Genomic DNA, 18,835 nt, shown 5'->3' with positions numbered 1-18,835 from the left:
GGGGAGTGTATAGAAAGGTGTTGGTGTGCTTTTGGGCATTGGCTACAGGAAACACTGCTAGCAGTGGTTATAAATGTGTTTTGAAACCACTTATATTCATTTGAGCTTCAGCCCTAACCTTTGTTTCTACTGCTTACATTGAGCCAGCTTTTTCTGTTCCACTGCATGGCAAACAATGCTAGCCTATTCTAAAACAGCAGAAGACCAAAAGGGAAGGGCATTTTGTCAGTTTGACCTTTCAACCAGGGGAGTCCGTGTGATGGCTCAGAGGAAGAGACATGGGGGAATGGGTTCAGGGGCTGTTTGGGACTGTGTTATGAAGCCTTGCCTTCTGTGGCACCGCTGTTTAAATTTTCACTAGCAGAGTGTGCGGCATTAATAATCCATCTGCTTGAAATCTTCTGATGGGTGACGTTTGATGGGGGAAGTTGTCAGTGCAGCACACTTCAGTCATGCTGGGTATATTGAACAACTGCAGAGAAAGTGCCTGGATCCTGTGAGCCAGCTCGGATAATGCCTGGCCAGAACACTCCAGTTTGCATGCTGTTGTATTTAAGTGGCTGCTCTTCTTGTGAGAGCCAGTAGTAAAGAACAGTTTATTATGGGTAATAGTCATGATCTCAACAGGATCATTCTTGGATTTTCACTCCTGGACTCAAATATTAGCCATAAGAATACATTTCATTATCCTGGGAAGGAAATTCTTTGTAAATGAACCCTAACCTTATAGTTATTAGATTTATCCTGTGCTCAACTCAGGATAAATTCAGTTCTCGCTTTGAAACGTGTTAAGACATTTTGCCTGGCATAGCAATACCGGCAGACTGGAATGTTTGTCTTTTTTGCAGCTGACTCCTCTGCATTTAATTTGTTCTGAATCAGTCTAACATGAGGGGAAGTACTTGCACTAAAACCCTGAGAGCAATGCTGATTTAGAACAAAGGTGTTTCACAGAATCACAAAATAGTTGAGACTAGAAGGCACCTCTGGAGATCTTATTCATCCTCATAGTACAATTTTTTTTTTCTTATGTTTAAGTAGAATTTCCTGCTTTTCAGTTTGTTCCTATTGCCTCTTGTCCTTTCCCTAGACACCTCTGAGAAGAGTCGATCTCTGCCTTCTTTATTCCTTTCCATCAGGTTATATTACTAAGATCCTCCTGAGCCTTCTCAGCTCAAGGCTAAACAATCCCAGCTTGCTCAGCCTCTCATGGCAGATGCTCCAATCCTTTAATCATCTTAGTTTGCTGGACTTGCTCCAACATGTCTCTCTTGTAGCAGGGAGCCCAGCACTGGACCCAGCCCTCCAGCAGTGCCTCCCCAGTGCTGAGCAGAGATGAAGGATCCCCTCCATCGCCCTGATGGCAGCCCTCTGCCTAATGCAGCCCGGGATGCTGTTGGCCACCTTTGCTGCAAGGGCATATTGCTGACACAGTTCAGCTGCTCTACCAGGACTCCCGGGTCCTTCTCTGCAAAGCTGTTTTCCAGTAGTTTGGCACCCAGCCTGTACGGCATAAAGTTATTCCTTCCCATGAGCAGGACTTTGCGTTTCCCTTTGCTGAACTTCATGAGATCTGTCTGCCCATTTCTCCGGGCCTTTTCCATATATTTTGTCAGCAGGAGGCCCAAATTTTCCTTGGTCTTCCTTTTGCTGCTAAATTACCTGTAGAAGCACTTCTTGTGGTCTTCCGTATTCCTCACCATTTTCAAGTCCAGGCAGGCTTTGACCTTCCTAAGCCTGTTTTTGCATGATAGGACAGTGTCTTTATATTCATTCTAGCTCACCTGACCCTGCTCCCGCCTCTTGTATGCTTTCTTTTTATGTTTAAGTTTTGTCAGAAGCTCCTTGTTCATCCATGCAGGTCTCCTGGTGCCTTTGCTTAATTTCCTGCACGTTGGGCTGGATGATTCTTGAGCTTGGAGGAGCTTATCTTTCAAAATCAACCAACTCTCCTGCACCTGTCTTCTCTCTAGGCCCATACCCTATAGGTTTCTCTGAAGCAGGTCCCTGAAAAGGCTAAATTCTGCTCTCCTGAAGCCTGGACTTACGATCCTGCAATTTGCCATGTTTCCTTTGCCTTGGTTGTGACTTAAGGCTTAGTTCTGTGACTTACCTGGCTTAAGCATCAGTAGTCCTAATACCTCAGCCTGCATTTGTGGTGAGCTGGCTAGGTTGTGTGTTTTAATCTGAACTAGAGATTTTTGTATCTGAAAGTCATACATACCTTGAGTGAACCAGACAGACCAGGTCTGGATAAGTGCTAAATGTTCCTGTAGAAGGCTATACTTTCTTTTGGCGTGTTCTTAATTTACATTTACTGATATATCTGTTCCTTATATGTGTCGGTCTCAGGTACCGCTGCTGGTACTGATGCCATTAGTCTCTCTGATTCGGATTGCTGGACACAGATTTACCTTAGAAAAACTTCCATCTAGTAGATGTCATTAAAATGACTCCCTTGCTAGACCCTTTTCCATCCCCTTATGTGTGCCTGGAAATGGGCCTTAAATCTGCACAGTCTAGCCATGCCCTGGATTGTTCTGAGATCATGGTGTAACCCAAAGTATTTCTTCATGGTAAAGCTATGCTATCCTGTATGAATCCACAAAAGAAAAACTGGCCTAGAGGAGCTGACTGCACAACTAGCCTAGGAATTATATAGGCTGTTCTGTTTCTTACAGCTCCAAAATCTGTTCAATATCCACGTGGTCATTAATAAGTTTCATGTAGCCTTAGGTATGGCCAAGGTATGATGGGATTCTGGCAAGTGATCCAGCTGCCTTTTCAGGAGTGGTTTTCTCAGTGGAGTTTGTCCGGTACCTTTTTTCAAGTTCTGCATCTTCTCCCCACACCTGGTTACCTGTAAGCAGTAGCTGTACCAGCTGATGTTTAAGGGGACTGGATACACCACTCTTAAACGCTGTACCCCAGACAGAACTGCAGAATAACATCCTAGTTAGTATCCAGTGTTCCTGGTCAGCACAGATGGTGAAGTGCTGGCAAAAATACTTGCAAAGTGATTTGAGAGGGCTCTGCTTGCTGTTAGTCACTACCACCAAATTAGCTTAATTAAAACCAGCTGTGGGAAAGTGGTCTGCTGCAACTGGTAAATCTCATTTCCTTCTCTCAAGTGTCTGTGGGCCTGGAGCTGGTGATAACTGCCTGCTTGGATGCAGTGAGGATCTTAAGGTGGTTGCAGTTCTCTTCCATATGTGCAATTTTGAAGTTGGCCCTAAATCCTGCTTTTGGCTTGCATTTCTCCATATGGAGTCCTTGGCCTTGAGATGCTGGGGTTAGTGTATCACATTGAATAGCATCTATTATGGTTAGTGCTGCCATTAGTTGATTTGGTTTGGGAGAATTAGTGGGCATGTTTGTTTTAGTATGGTTTAGAAAGAATGTCAAGGTTATCCAGCCTGAGAAAGATGCTATTAGAGTTTAAAAATATCACAAAACCAAAAGAACCCCTTCCCCCATGACCAAACCCTGACTTTAAAAACCAACAGCTTAAGATATTTAGAAACATAGAGTTTGTTTTCTCTGAATGAGCAGCAGTCCTTTGTGTTTTGTGAACAGGTGTCTCGGGCTTCTGCAATATTCTTTTTTCTTAGAATGCCCTACTTGTTGCTGTTTCCCTTGACTTAATCCTCTCCTCTCTTTCCCTATCATCTGTTCAGTTGTGCAGGCAATTTCACAGTCAAACTTATGGCCAAGAAGTTGCCTACATTGATGGCTTGTCACAAACCAAGAAGAGGCCACTTTCCATTTCTGAATTGATCCCAGACCTGCCAACATCAAGCTGTTGGGTTTTTTTGCCAGTCAAATGAAGTTGTGTTAGATGAGGCAGCTGTTTTAGAATAAGGTTAATAAAATGACTGTTGCCTTTTACAAGGAGTTCTGCTAGTGGAGTAATCCAGAAATGGTGAAACTCTAAAATTTGTGAATCCCAGTGAGCCTGTGAAATCCTGGCTGGGAGCATGCTTCAGCAGGTGCTGAAATGCTAATAAGGAATGGGGTCTGTTGTGGAGTGCTGTGAAAGGTTTGTCTTTCTGAGATTACAGTGGGTTTTATTTGTGGAAATTGAATTAATTTAAGAATGGGAGTTGCTCTTGGCAGCTCTCAAATTTCTGAAGTTCCAGCTTTTGATGAAATAGAGTTGGCAGTTTCACATGATCTTCATCAAAACCAGTTGATGTTTCAGTGATGCTGGTACTGCTGGATTACTATTCTTAAGCAAGCTGTTCCCTTGTCTTGATATTTTGATTAAAGTAGTCCATTGATCTCAGTTGGTTTTTGCTTTCTGGTTTTGGGGTAGTTTGTTTTGGTTTGGTTTGTTGGTGGTTTTTTTTTTTTTTCCAGAGGCCCTGCCAGTCCACTGAAAGTTTACGTGACCACTCAAAAGAGCAAAGCTAATATGGGTGTTTCAGAGGCATAACTGAACAACGTAGATCATTGTACATTGCATTGTGGCACATCTGAGAAAAATGTGTGTGAATGTGTGTGACCAAACAAGAGGAGTCGTATCAATAATTACCTTTCTACTGAACTTGTAAAATTTTAGTTTCTTCCCTTCAATATTGTTCCAGCATATAATAATAATGTTATCTATTATGTTTGCTTGTTGCAAACATGCAGGAGACTTCGTGGCTTTCCCAGATAGAGTCACCCAAGATTTTCAGATGCAGCATAGCAGATGAGCCTGGTCACACTGCTCATCTGCGTGCAGTTCTCTGGTAATTTACTGCCTATTTCAGTTTTGCACATGAACTTTGTATCAATGTAAGCTTCATTTCTGACAGACAAGGATCTTTTAAATACAATTTGTTCTTGTAGCTGGAGGTGAGACTAGCCTCTTTTTTAAGTCCATTCCTGCCATGGGGGAGTGGCAGCTTGGTTGTGCTTTTAGCCACTGCTGACTTGGAAACTGCACTGTGAGTTATTTTTTTAAAGAAAGCTTGCTTGCTTTGTGAAACAATTTAGTTAGGTGCTTAGCAGTTTAATTCCATTGATCCTAGACTGGAACCAATGTTTCTTGGTATTTAACCTTCTGGGTGCCTTGAAGTTTGTTTTCTCACTGGCTTGGTTCTCTGCCAAGTGCTAATTTAAAGGGATTAATTGTATTTTTATATGTGGTGTGATAGGAGGAACACTTTTTCTTTAGATCGTCTCCAGCTATATTTGTCTAGGGGCTGGGTGGTATGATGATCAACTTCCACTTCTGCTGCTGCTATTTGAATATGTTTTTCATTGTCCTGCAATTCCTACACATGCAAATGAGGCACTACTGACAGTATTTAGTCCATCTCTAAATTAATTTTCTTATGTTTTAATGAACTGATTTTTTTTTTAAAATCAAACACTTCTGTAAAAGAAAATAATAGGAAATGAGAATCTATATATGCACTGTTCAAAATTACTGTGGTTTTGTGTTTTTGTTTTGGGGGCTTTTTTTTTGTTTTGTTTTCTTTTTCTCTGAGTATAGGAGCTTTCATAGTCTGGGAACAGAATAGCGTTTGTTTTTGGCATCCTTCTAGGATGCACAGATGACTTCTGGGACATCTTTTTTTCAGCTTTGCATGTGTCAATGTTGTTTGGTTTAGGACGATGGAAGACTTGTGTAGATGTAATGCCTTTCGTAGACCAGTTAGCGTGGCTGGAAGATGAAGACAAGCTGAAGGCATAAAAGCTGTTCTTCAAGATATTTGGCTTTGAAAGAGCATATGCTTGGTATCTGTTTGTATATATCTACTGCCTATAAAATCATGTACTGTGTAGGACCTCTTAAATCCAAACTTTAGTGCACGTTTTGGAATCTTAATGAGTTTTACGATTTGATGGGCCAGAAATGTCTTCAGATTTGGAATCAGTTATGGCGATGCTGTTAAAAAACAAACAAAAACCCCTCAAACTTCCCCCTAGCCCCAAACTGGAAAAAAAAAAAAAAAAAAAAAAAAAGAGTGAAAAATGTATCCAACAGACTTTCTGTTCAGTATCACCTTTCGTGTTAATAAATGGTCTGGGCCTTTGTAATGCAAAAGAAAGTAGAATATTGCCATTTTCTAGAGAAGATGCCTATAAAGCACTTGTTTTCAGATGGTGTTTTATGCTCATACACTTTTCTTGAATCTTTACTCTTTCCTGTCATTTGTTTGTGTTCCGGGCAGACACAGAAGAAGAGATGAGAAGTGTCACTATAAAGCTGTACGTATTACCTTGTTGGCAGTTATTCTGGTGGCATCTGGGCCAGATGTTGTGTGCTTTAAGGTTTTGGGAGGCTTCTGACCACTGGCTTAATATCCTAAGTAGTAGATAATTTTCAAACAAACTCAAGAATGTGAGTTTCCTGATGGAAGTATTTATATTTCTCCTTTTGAGGAAGGGAGAGGCTTCTGAGAGCTCGCTTGGAAAAGCCAACACATAGAAAAAGTTTTTTCCATACCAGGGAGGAAAAAAAAAAAAAAAGGTTGAATGGCTCCAGTAGGCATAATACCAAGACCAGGCTGTTAAAGTAGTTGTTGTCCTAATTGCCATTAATTCCATGTAGGTATCTTTATTTATGTAAAACAAAGATAATGTGTAGCAGCCTTCCGGAGCTCTCTGACAGTTGCGTGAGTATATGTAAGTTTAAGACACTGTCACTAATACAGTTCTTAGACTGTGCTTTGTTAATTAAAAGCCCATGTCCATATTTAATAAAAATACCACAAAAGTAAACCAATTTATTTCTTATTATGAATGCTTTGTATTTTATAATATCTAAGGTAACAACATATGTTTGCACTATGAAATTACAGAATTCATTTTCCTTGTGCCAGTGCTGTACGCTAATGTGATCAAGAAATTTTAGCTTATTTGTCTTTAGTTTGAAACTGAACTTTTTAAAGGACAAATTTAAGGGTATTTTGCTTTCTTTGTAGTTTCAAGCTGCAAGTATGTAATAAAGATTGATAATGTTAGAAAGTTTTGAGGGGTTTTTGATATGGAAATTGCTTGGTATTCCAAAAGTTATGTGACAATCACATGCGTGAGCACTAACCAAGAAAACTGAAGTGAGTATACTATATACATTTTTCTAATTATTGAAATAAATATTATTAGGTTAAAATTACTTTAAGAAATACTTTTTTTAAGAACAATTTGCAGCTTTTGAAGTGTGACTGAAATCAACCAGAGCATTGGCCACTTAATTTTAGTTTACATCTGTTTTGCATCAACAAAATATTATATTGAGTCTAGCTCTTAGTTTGCAAATGATGTGTTAGAGTATTTTCAAGGGTTTATGTCCAAATGAGTGTTGTTAGGTGCTTTACTTAAAAATACTTTAAAAAAATTAAATATTTTTTTTAGTTGTGATCTGTAACCTTCCTGTCTGGTATTCTTGTTTGAATTAAATAATGGCTATACTAATGATTATTAGACACGTTCCACACAATAATGAGATTTACTCTTGATTCAGTAGTTTTCTGTCTTAAGTCATGTCAGTGGTTAAATTGGTCTATCCTCTAAATATTTCTAATAGTTAGATCCAACAGTCATACACAGGTAAGTCTAAATACAATTTCGCCTGTGCCCCCTGATATATCCAATGTACAAGTTTGCCATTAATTTTAATTATAAAGACAGCTGCAGTGTTGGTTGATTACTGAGATTGTCTAGGAAACGCAAGTAGTGACCCTTTTAAAATATATGTTTTAAAGAATTCATAATTTTGAAGTATTAGCTGGAGATACACATTGAGAAGAAGATACATATTCTGAACCTAAAGCAAATGTCTTACATTTGAGTGCACAAATAATGTATTTCTTGATGAAAAGATTGAATCTTTTATTCAGAAACAGTATATGGGTTTACTTCATATTGCTTTGATTAAAGACTGGTACTACCGTTGATGCTCAAGAAAATATTCTTGAATTGAGCTGGTACTGTCTGACTGACCCACATCTTTACATTTGTTCCTGTGTAATTCCCCAACTGCCAATATCCATTTTCTGTCTTGCCACATGGATTGTAAGTTTAGAAGAGAGAAGTTTTACTGTTTTGTAATTTATTGCATGTTCCACTGTGGAATTTGGATATATGACTGACTTAGTGCTACAATAATAATTGAAACCAAAATATGAGACTTGGCTTAGGAGGACACGAGCCCCTTAAAATACTGAGAATCTGTTTGGCATTAATTAAAGGATTTTTCTCTGTCAAGAGAAAAACTTCTTGGATACTAGCTTTAATGGTACAGTTTGGTCTGTTTGGTTTTGTGACTTGATGGTAGATCTGTACCTTCTCTACAATTGTGATCCTCAAACCAAGAATATTTTCACTGACCTTCTGCAGCACCTTGACCTCCCCTTCTCCTTTGCATTTGGAGACTGTTTTTCCATCTCTTCTGGAAAGAGCAACCTAAGAGGCCAGTGCTGTTGGCCTTCCCCTGGAATAGGGAGAGGATGGACACCAAAGGGCTATACTTTACCGGATGCTCGGAGTGAAGCACTGTGTTGTCCTTGTGCCCAGAGTTTTGTCAATCATGGCACTGCGAAGTTATGTAGTAGATCCAAATAAATACTGATCTTATGAGGAAAACATACCAGCCCTTCCTGCTACCAAACGGTTATTTGGGCGCTGCTGAAGACAACAGTAATGTAATATCCTTCTGAAGCATTTGCCAGCTGGCGCAGGACACTACGTCTTTTCATTCAGTTCATTCACTGCAGAATAAAGAAAATTGGCGTGCTCGGAACATTTTAAAAATACATCTGTTCAGAATATGAGTGTTGTTTCTTGCTTAGTTAATTTGCCACTTTTATTGCGAATGTCCTGATGGAAAAGGAGCAATGCGTGCAACAGCAAGTGTAAAAGTTGGTTAGGTTCCATGAAATTAATAAAAATTCATTAAAGAAATGTTACGACATTTTTCAAGTTCTGTATTGCTACTAGAGTTGTTATTTCATTTAAATGACAGGAAATTGAGAGCTGATAGAGAAGGGCAAAGGGGTCCAGGAGGGATGGACATTCTTTAAGAAGGACATCTTAGTGGCTCAGGACCAGGCTATTCCCAGGTGCTGCAAGATGAACTGCCGAGGAAGACGACCAGCCTGGCTGAACAGGGAGCTTTTGCTACGAGTCAAGAAAAGCAGGAGAGTTTATCAACTCTGGAAGAAAGGGCAGGCAACTCAGGAGGAGTAGAGGGTGCTTGTTAGGTCAGGCAGAGAGGAAATTAGAATGGCAAAAGCTCAGCTAGAACTCAATCTGGCCACTATTGTAAGGGACAATAAAACATGTTTTTACAAATATGTTAACAATAAAAAGTGAGGCAAGGAGAATATCTATCCTTTAATGGATACAGAAGGGAACGTTGCCACCAGGGATGATGAGAAGGCCGAGGTACTCAATGCCTTCTTTGCCTCAGTCTTTAATAGAGAGACCAGTTATCCTCAGGGTACTCTGCCCCCTGAGCTGGAAGGTGAGGATGAAGAGCAGAATATATACCCCCCTTAATCCAGGAGGAAATAGTTAGTGACCTACTATGCCATCTGGATACTCAAAAATCTACAGGACCAGATGGGATCCATCCACAAGTACTGAGGGAACTGGTGGAAGGTGCTTGCCAAGCCACTCTCCATCATCTATCAGTGATCCTGGTCAATGGGGGAGGTCCCAGAGGACTGGAGGCTTGCCAATGTGACCCCCATTTACAAGAAGGGTCGGAGTGAGGATCCGTGGAACTACAGGCCTGTCGGCTTGACCTCGGTACTGGGGAAGATTATGGAGCAGTTCATCTTGAGAGCACTCACATGGCATGTGCAGGACAAATAGGGGATGAGGCCCAGCCAGCATGGGTTTACGAAAGGCAGGTCCTGCTCGAACAACCTGATCTCTTTCTATCACCAGGTGACCTGCCTAGTGGATGAGGGAAAGGCTGTGGGTGTTGTCTACGTTGACTTCAGCAGGGCCTTTGGCACTGTCTCTCATGGCATACTCCTTGAGAAGCTGGTGTCTCATGGCTTGGACAAGTGTACTCTTCGCTGGGTGAAAAACTGGCTGGATGGACGAGCCCAGAGGGTTGTGGTGAATGGGGTGAAATCCAGTTGGTGGTGGGTCACAAGTGGTGTTCCTCAGGGCTCAGTGCTGGGCCCTGTTCTGTTTAATGTCTTTATTGGTGATTTGGATGAGGGGATCGAGTGCACCCTCAGCAAGTTTGCAGACAACACCAAGTTGGGAGGCAGGGTTGATCTGCTCGAGGGCAGGGAGGCTCTAGAGCGGGATCTGGACAGGCTGGATGGATGGGCTGAAGCCAACTGTATGAGGTTCAACGAGGCCAAGTGCCGGGTCCTGCACTTGGGTCACAGCAACCCCATGCAGTGCTACAGGCTTGGGAAAGAGTGGCTGGAAAGCTGTCCGGCAGAGAAAGACCTGGGTGTGCTGGTTGACAGCCGGCTGAATATGAGCCAGCAGTGTGCCCAGGTGGGCAAGGCAGCCAAGGGCATCCTGGCCTGTATCAGAAATAGTGTGGCCAGCAGGAGCAGGGAGATGATTGTTCCCCTGTACTCGGCACTGGTGAGGCTGCACTTCGAGTACTGTGTTCAGTTTTGGGCCCCTCACTATAGGAAAGACATTGAGGTGCTGGAGCGTGTCCAGAGAAGGGCACCCAAGTTGGTGAGGGGCCTGGAGCACAAGTCTTCTGAGGAGCGGCTGAGGGAGCTGGGGCTGGTTAGTCTAGAGAAGAGGAGGCTGAGGGGAGACCTTATGGCTCTCTACAACTACCTGAAAGGGGGTTGTAGTGAGGTGGGTGCTGGTCTCTTCTGTCAGGTGTCTGGAGATAGGATGAGACGAAATGGCCTCAAGTTGCGGCAAGGGAGGTTTAGGTTGGATATTAGGAAAAATTTCTTTACTGAAAGGCTTGTCAGACATTGGAACAGGCTGCCCAGGGAAGTGGTTGAGTCACCATCCCTGGAGGTATTCAAAAAGCACACAGACAAGGCACTTTAGTGGGCATGGATGATGGTTGGACTCGATGATCTTGAAGGTATTTTCCAGTCTAAATGATTCTATGATTGTAATAATTTTGCTGTGTACAATGTAATCAGTAGATCTTGATGCCACGTAAAATTGAGACAAATGATAATATTTCTCTATATCCATTCCTAGCTCTCAAGCCTTTTTTTCAAGGGTCTTTGGAAAAAAGCAGATTGTTTATTTTTACAGATGAGAAACAATTTAATCAAAGGACTTGTTCAGGGTTGCACAGGTTATAGCAAGATTACCCATATTGGCTGTGTTCTAGTTTGGCCGTGAGTTTGCAGAGATGAGCTCTGAACCAGCTGTGTCTGCGCTCCCCAGGGCAGAGCTTGTGTGTGAGCCTCATCGCTCTGTGTTGAGTTTCTCAGTGTGGAAACTGGCTGGCTGGAGGCTGAAGCAAAAAAGGGTCCTGATGTCCAGGCAGAGTGGATGAATGGCCAAGGAATTTGGGTTCAACTCTAACTTTGGCTCTGAAGTCATCTGTCAATAAAAGGGTGTGCTGTTGTGGCGGGTTGACCCTGGCTGACGGCCAGGTGCCCACCAAAGCTGTTCTAATAACTCCCCCCTCCTCCTTCTGGACAGAGGACAGAAAATATAACAAAGGGCTCGTGGGTCAAAATAAGGACAGGAGAGATTACTCACCAATTACTGTCATGGGCAAAACAGACTCAGCTTGGGGAAAATTAACTCAATTTATTACAAATCAACCAGATTAGGGCAATGAGAAATAAAACCAAATCTCAGAACACCTTTCCTCCACCCCTCCCTTCTTCTCAGGCCGAACTTCACTCTCGGATTCTCTACCTACCACCCTCAGTGGCACAGGGGGACGTGGAACGGGGTTTACGGTCAGTTCATCCCACATTATTTCTGCTGCTTCATCCTCCTTAGGGGCAGGACTCATCACACTCTTCCCCTGCTCCAGCATGGGGTCCCTCCCACAGGAGACAGTTCTCCACAAACTTCTCCAGTGTGGGTCCTGGGCTGCAGTTCTTCACGAGCTGCTCCAGCATGGGTCCTTTCCACAGCCTGCAGTCCTTCAAGAGCACACTGCTCCAGCGTGGGTCCCCCACGGGGTCACAAGTCCTGCCAGAAAACCTGCTCCGTGGGCTCCTCTCTCCACAGATCCGCAGGTCCTGCCAGGAGCCTGCTCCAGCGCGGGCTTCCAATGGGGTCACAGCCTTCTTCAGGAACCCACCTGCTCCGGCGTGGGGTCCTCCACGGGCTGCAGGTGGATATCTGCTCCGCTGTGGACCTCCATGGACTGCAGGGGGACAGCCTGCCTCACCATGGTCTTCACCACGGGCTGCAGGGGAATCTCTGGTCTGGCGCCTGGAGCATCTCCTCCCCTCCTTCTTCACTGAGCTTGGTGTCTGCAGGGTTGTTTCTCTTACATGTTCTCACTCTCTCTCCAGCTGGTGTTTCTGTCTCTGTCCCGCAACTTTTTTCCTTCTTAAAAATGTTGTCCCAGAGGCGTTACCACTATCGCTGATGGGCTCGGCCTTGGCCGGTGGCAGGTCTGTCTTAGAGCCGGCTGGTATTGGCTCGATCAGACATGGGGGAAGCTTCCAGCAGCTTCTTAAAGAAGCCACCCCTGTAACCCCCTCACTACCAAAACCTTGCCACACAAAGCCAATACAGAAATGGAGAGAACACTGCTTGGCCTACTTTAGTACTGTATACTCAAAAAGTTAGTACTGTATAAATGAGGGTAGTATTTAAAGAGATGCTGGCTAGAGCAACAATGCAGAAACTCATCAACTTTGTACAATACATAAGTGAATTAACATTTAGATCAGAATGAACTTTTTTCCATTCTTATGATATTTTACAATGATATACATTCTCACATGAGGATGAATCTTCCCCCACAGGTACATTTATATGAAACAAGCACCAGCCCGTTCCCCCATCTCTGTACCGATACAATATAGCCAGGTGGCACACAGGACAGGTATTCAAATCTAGTGCAACAGAAACACTGTAGTGCAGCCTTGTTTTAAGACCATTTATTAAAGTACAAAATCCAGAGCATGTTGGAAGTGTTCTTTACAGTCAGATGTTTCCCGTTGCTGAAGATGTGTCCTGTTGCTGAATGACTTTTCCCTTCCCATAAAGGGAATAAGTTTGAACTTTGAACCTGGGTTTCCCGTCAGTTGCAGACAGCACTGAACTGAAACTCTTCATATGGTTTGCTTGCCAAAACTTGCAGTCCCTGTTATTTACTGCTGTTAGCTTGCACATCTGTGATTAGGAAGTGTGCCTGTGCTGTGTGTGTCGTCTTTATATATTCCTTGTCTTAGATATTGAAAATGTTAGAATAAAGCTGTTCAAACAATACACTTGAGATTGTAATTTCTTGTGGCATCTAAGCATGGGAACACTAGTGATTGTTTTTCACAGAGTATGTATGCAGGAGTTGAGATTACTAGTAGGAGTGCCTTCCATATGTTTCCTTTGACCTTCACTGATGCTGTGTGAAGTGGTGCATGTAGGAGATGTCGTAATTAATGCCTTGAGTTTTGAATAAAGAATTTGAGTAACTCAGAGATCCTTGAGGCTGTGGCGCAGAAGGTGTTCTTGTAGTGACCGGTGCTCTTAACACAGAGTCATCTCACACTCAGAAAAAGGTGGAGAAGTAGGAAAATGAATTGTACTATAGAAGGAAGAGCTTAGTAAAGCAGAATAAACCGAGCAGGGGGTGGGAATGCAACATTAATGCAAAAGTAGGATACTTAATAAATTAGTAGGATAGTATTTGTCATTAGACTGAATAAATTACTTAGCCCTTCCCTAAATCTGTCTTCAGCAAGTAAAACAAAGCATTAGGAAGTGAAGGGTGCTCTGCCAAGTAATTTATAAATGCGGGCAGTTGTTCTTGTGTTTCACCAAATCTGAGGAAGGATGTTGATGCTTTAGGTATCTAAGCGAGATCTCTGTGAAATAGGACTGAAATTATTTAGTTCTCTTCAATTCCTTAGATATAAGAATCATCCAGAATGTTGCGTAGTTGTAGTAAGAGTGAGGTTTTTTCTAAATATTTTTTCTTTGGGGCAGGGGATGTTCTGAGACAGATCTTGCCAAATTAATCCCGACAGTAGTGTGTTTTCTGAAAGTGACGCTGTTTTTGTGAGCTTCATTTTCTGACTAGATGAAACATAAGGATAGTTTTTGTTATTACTGGCCTTTTCATCACTAAGTTATGAAGAGTTTTGCGCATTAAGTGTTCCTTCTCCGTTATATGTCATGTTATAGAATATTGATCTCAAACAGGAAATAAATTTTGATGGCTATTGGGATGTTTGATGCTATCCTTTTCTGTACTCAGCTGGAAAAGGGAGACAGCTGAATCCCAGACTCTTTTCTTCATGGATGGTCTTCTAATTCTGTGGTAAAAAAGCAGCACCTAAAATCTTCCTGTTCATTCTGACTCTGAATCACAATTATATTCTTTAATGTTGTTACTGCAGTTGCTGTCCCCAGTCCAGGTGATGGAACTCTGCAGGATATCTGGTCTCTGATCAAGCTCCGGAGGTGGAAATTTTATTGAATGTTATTGAATATAGGTTGCAGTTCTGCAGGAGTCCATCGGAGTATCTGGAGAGCAGGGGTATGGAATGAGAAACTTAATGGTGATCATGCATATAAGAAAGCAATACAGACCTTAGAGCTTGAGTCTTTGCATGGGATGTGCCAAATTACAGCCTTATGTTGCAATGTATTATTGTATTCCCTGTTTGGCTTGGTCTGTGGAGCGCATTACTGTAATGGTATGTGGTATCAAGGCTGTGTTAAGCCTTTATTATTAAACGCTTATAACTCCTGTGGGACCGATGCTTTGTGGTTTCTCAGGACCACTTCCAAAGCAGCACGCAATCATTTTATTTTTTTTTTAACCGATTTTATTTTTTTAAATTTTTTTTCCTAGGGAAGTTGGTTTATTGCTAAAGTCTGGTTTGGGGTTTTTTGGTTGGGGTTTTTTTGGTGTTTGTTGTTGGTGGTTTTTGGTTGTTTTTTTTTTTTTTTTAAAGGCTAAGAGAAGTTATTGGTTCAGCTTCTTTGGTTTCCAGTAGGTTGAGACAAATATCTATAAATCTTTGCAGGGAGAATCTGTAAAAAGCAAAAAAAGTTAGTGGCTTCTTAGAGGGACTTACTGTAAAAGTCTTAACTGAAATTCTGAAACAGCATGTAATAAACATACAGGTTATATAGTTCTTGATTAAATGTGGATTATATTTGCTGTTCTCATTCTGTGTTGCCACTGCTTATTTTCAGTTTGTTTATTGCATTTTCATCAATGATGAAATCAAAGCAAGGGCAGTAGTTGCATTGGAAGTTGGTCCATGTATTTGCTCTTACATGATTTCAGGAACTTGACACAATTGTGCTTTAAGAGCTGTTTCTACACATCTCTCGTGTGCAGAACCCACGCATGATATTAAATGTTTATCCTATGGTGTCCATATCTCTTGGCAGTATGAAACTTCAGATGTTTTCCAACACGGCCTTGTTTCTCTTTGTCTCTTAAAAATCTGTAGTTTGTTGGTCAGGATCGTTGCTCCTTTATGAAGACCCAAATATTCATTTATTTTTCTGTTTAGAGACTAGAATAGTGGAAAAGATACGGCAATCTGTAAGGAATAGTAGTTAAATAGTTACCGCTTGTCCAGAAATGCCTAGACCTACGGTGCACAATATATGCAGCAAGATGAGTAATTTAATTTACCTGTGTTGGGGACAGGGGAGTGTGGTGCAGAGTTATCCAGGCCCTGAGAAAGCTCACGGTTAACAAAACAAACAGCAGGATTTGCAGGAGACCTAAGATGGGGGACACTAGAGTGGAAAGGGATGTGTGCATGTGAAGAGATAAGGGGTTACCGACACTTGAAGTGCATCCCTTGCCTTGAAATACAATCAATCCTCACACCCGGGTGGTTTATCTAGACTGTGGTTTAAGTGCAGCAACTGAATGTAACCACCTCATATTTGCAGGATTTTTGCTTCAGGACACGACTGTGCAAATCCAATTGTGTTCCTTCAAAGGCAAGTTCAGCTCTACATCCAGCATGGAGCATTGTTGGAACAGAGTTTAGACTTTTCCCAGAGCAGGATTGAGCCTCTCTGCACAGTCTGTCTTGTAGCTCCTGGTTCCTGAACCAAATGGGATCCTTGTGTTTGTTCCATTGCAGTGAGCTCTCCTGGAAGAGGCACTCTTCCACTCTCCAAAAGAGCTGTGATGGAGCACATTCAGGTAGCCCTGCACAGCACTGTTTTTGGGGGGATGATGGAACAGATTCATGTGTTGGTCCAATTTTTGATGCTTTATCTGGATGGTGGGTGGGTGGGGGAAATGACCCAGAGCGTTGGTCCCAATGCAGCTTTGACCCAAAGTTGACACTAAGTGACCCAAAGCAGCTTTGCAGTCTGGCTAGTGAGATCTCAGCCATTGTTATTCCTGGCACTGAGTGCTTTCTAAATAACTTGAGTGTTTCTGCTGTCTTTGCTTCTTCTGATGGGTTGGATCAGATCCAGAATTGCATTTGGATTTTGCTGTATCTTGGTTTTGGATTTTTTTTTAATTTTCTTTTTTTAAACTTCTGTAGCCACTGAAAAAATCATTGTAGCTAACATGAAAACAGATGTAAAAGGCTGGCATTGTGGTGTGTGCAGCCTTAAGCTGTGCATATTGGCAAGTTATTTGGTGTCAGATTTCATGATTTGGGCATAAAGGCTGCTCTTCAGTTAAGAAGGTAGTAGAAAAAACATTTAAGCTATTTTATGGAAGTAGGTAGCTGAAAGGTTCGGGACTGCTACTTCAGACATAAACACTTGTTGGCACCTAAAGCAAGGGTGCATGTAACTGGGTATGTTTTACATTGTGTCTTATTAAGTTTTGAAAGACAGAGCCTTTGAAGATTGCCTTTGAAAGATAGAGTGGACTCGGGCTTGGGGACGGGGTGGGGGGGGGTCGAAGGCACTGGGCACAGACTGAACAGCCACTTTGTCTCTGGAAAAAACAGTCCAGAAAGCCGGGAGGATTTTGAACTGAGTGACAACTGAAGAGATTTGAAGCTAGAAGCAAAGAAACTTTTATTCTTATGTTCGTGGAAGCAGGACTCAATGTATTTGCAAATAAATCTGGCTTGCCTCAAAGAAATGCTTATCTCCATCAACTTCAGACAAAAATAACCTGTAGCTCTGAATTTGGCTGAATGTGAACAGCTGATTGGGTAGAAGAAAGGTGACGTGATTATCTTCTCAGCCTTTTCAAGTTTATAGCTTCTTCCCTTTTGAAGTGTTTAATGCCGGAAATAAACACAGTGTTTTAATAAAGATCCATGGTTTGTGAAATTACTTGTGGGGGCGGATGGGGAGTTGACTGTAATACAGGTTATTCGCACTGAATTTGATGTTGAAACTGTGAAACTAATAGTCACATGGAGGACTGGATTGGAAAAGGGAGCTCATATGCTTACTCTGCTTGTAATTTTTTTTTTTTGTTGTTTATAGGAGGAAGATAATGTTCTCAGTTAAGGGAATGAAACGTTATACTATTTTTGTGGGCTGCAATAATGGTATTAATTTGGTGCTTGCAATGCTTTTCAGCTGTTCTTAGATAAGTGCTAATATTTCATGTGCAGTGTTTGAATGCAAAATATATTGCAGGAAAATGAACAACATTTAAATTTGGCATTAACTACAAAGCAATACTTTATGTTGATAAAAATCTCAACAATTTTTTAAAAGTAGAGCCCCACAGAGATACTTCAGAATTAATTGATGGCAGATGAATTTAACGCAGTTAAAATGAATTAAAGCCCTTGCTATTTAGAATAATATAAAGATGTCTGAATTTTATTCCCAAAAGAGGAAATACAGTTGTTAAGTCCAGATGGATTTTTATTTTTGTTGGAATAAGTTTTGAGACTAGTAATAATCTTTCTTATCCCCCCCCCCCCCCCCGCCATGTTACTACCATAGTGTTGTATCTGGGACAGCACAGACCTGCTTTTTAAAAACTGTTTTAAATCCAGTTAAATGAACAGTTTTATTGTGTTTATTTTGAAAATTAGCACTTTCTTATTGAATTTGTAAGAATTGGAAAATAAGCACGAGGATGATATACAGTATAGAAAAGCCAAGGGCTCAGTCCCATGTGAAGTTATCATCAGCTGAAATGGGGTAACTGTCAATGTCTGCGACTGTAGCCTGCCCAAATGGTGATGCAGCAGAAGCTTAACCTCTTTTCAGCACGCTAAAACTGATTGTACTTTGGCTTTTTACCTTGTACTAAGGGCTTGCACCAAGGTAGCTGCTGTGGTGCTGCAAAGGGTGTCTGATCAGCTGATCACATCTGAGGCCCAAGTTAGAAAGAGAGACTTTAAGGGATTCAATCTTTTCCTTTAGCTGAAGATGAAAGGCAGTTCTGCTATTTGCTGTCAGTTTAAAGCTGCTCATTCCATAAAATTATTAATCCTATCAAGGTGGTTTGTTCTTTGCTGTGTTTTACCCATTGACAAATTGTCTTTAAGTTCTGGGCCCAATTCTGCTCCACTGGTGGTGGAATAGAATTCAGTAGAGTTTCTCCTTCAGTTGGGATTGGCATCAAAATGGATGACAAACCAGGAGGCGTACTTCCAAAATAAGTGTTGGTTTGTTTCAAGAATAAAGCTGGACACCCCCCCACCCCCCCCATCGAGCCTGGTACCATGTTGCAGCTCCACTTGGAACAGAATATCAAATTATTACTGATAAATTTTGCAAACAGGTTCTAGGCTGGGAGAGTGGTATATGAAGAAAATTAATAACTAATAAAGGGGTC

The 18,835-nt window shown here is 41.7% G+C and overlaps 1 protein-coding gene across 7 annotated transcripts in view; it reads left to right on the top strand.

Annotated features, from left to right (window-relative positions):
* ST3GAL3 (ST3 beta-galactoside alpha-2,3-sialyltransferase 3) overlaps positions 1-18,835 on the top strand; it is a 201,313-nt gene that overhangs the window by 29,964 nt on the left and 152,514 nt on the right. The window lies entirely within an intron of this gene.

This window comes from Accipiter gentilis, chromosome 8 (assembly GCF_929443795.1).
Source record: "Accipiter gentilis chromosome 8, bAccGen1.1, whole genome shotgun sequence".
Lineage (NCBI taxonomy): Eukaryota > Metazoa > Chordata > Aves > Accipitriformes > Accipitridae > Astur > Astur gentilis.
This window is presented reverse-complemented; position numbering and strand designations above follow the sequence as displayed.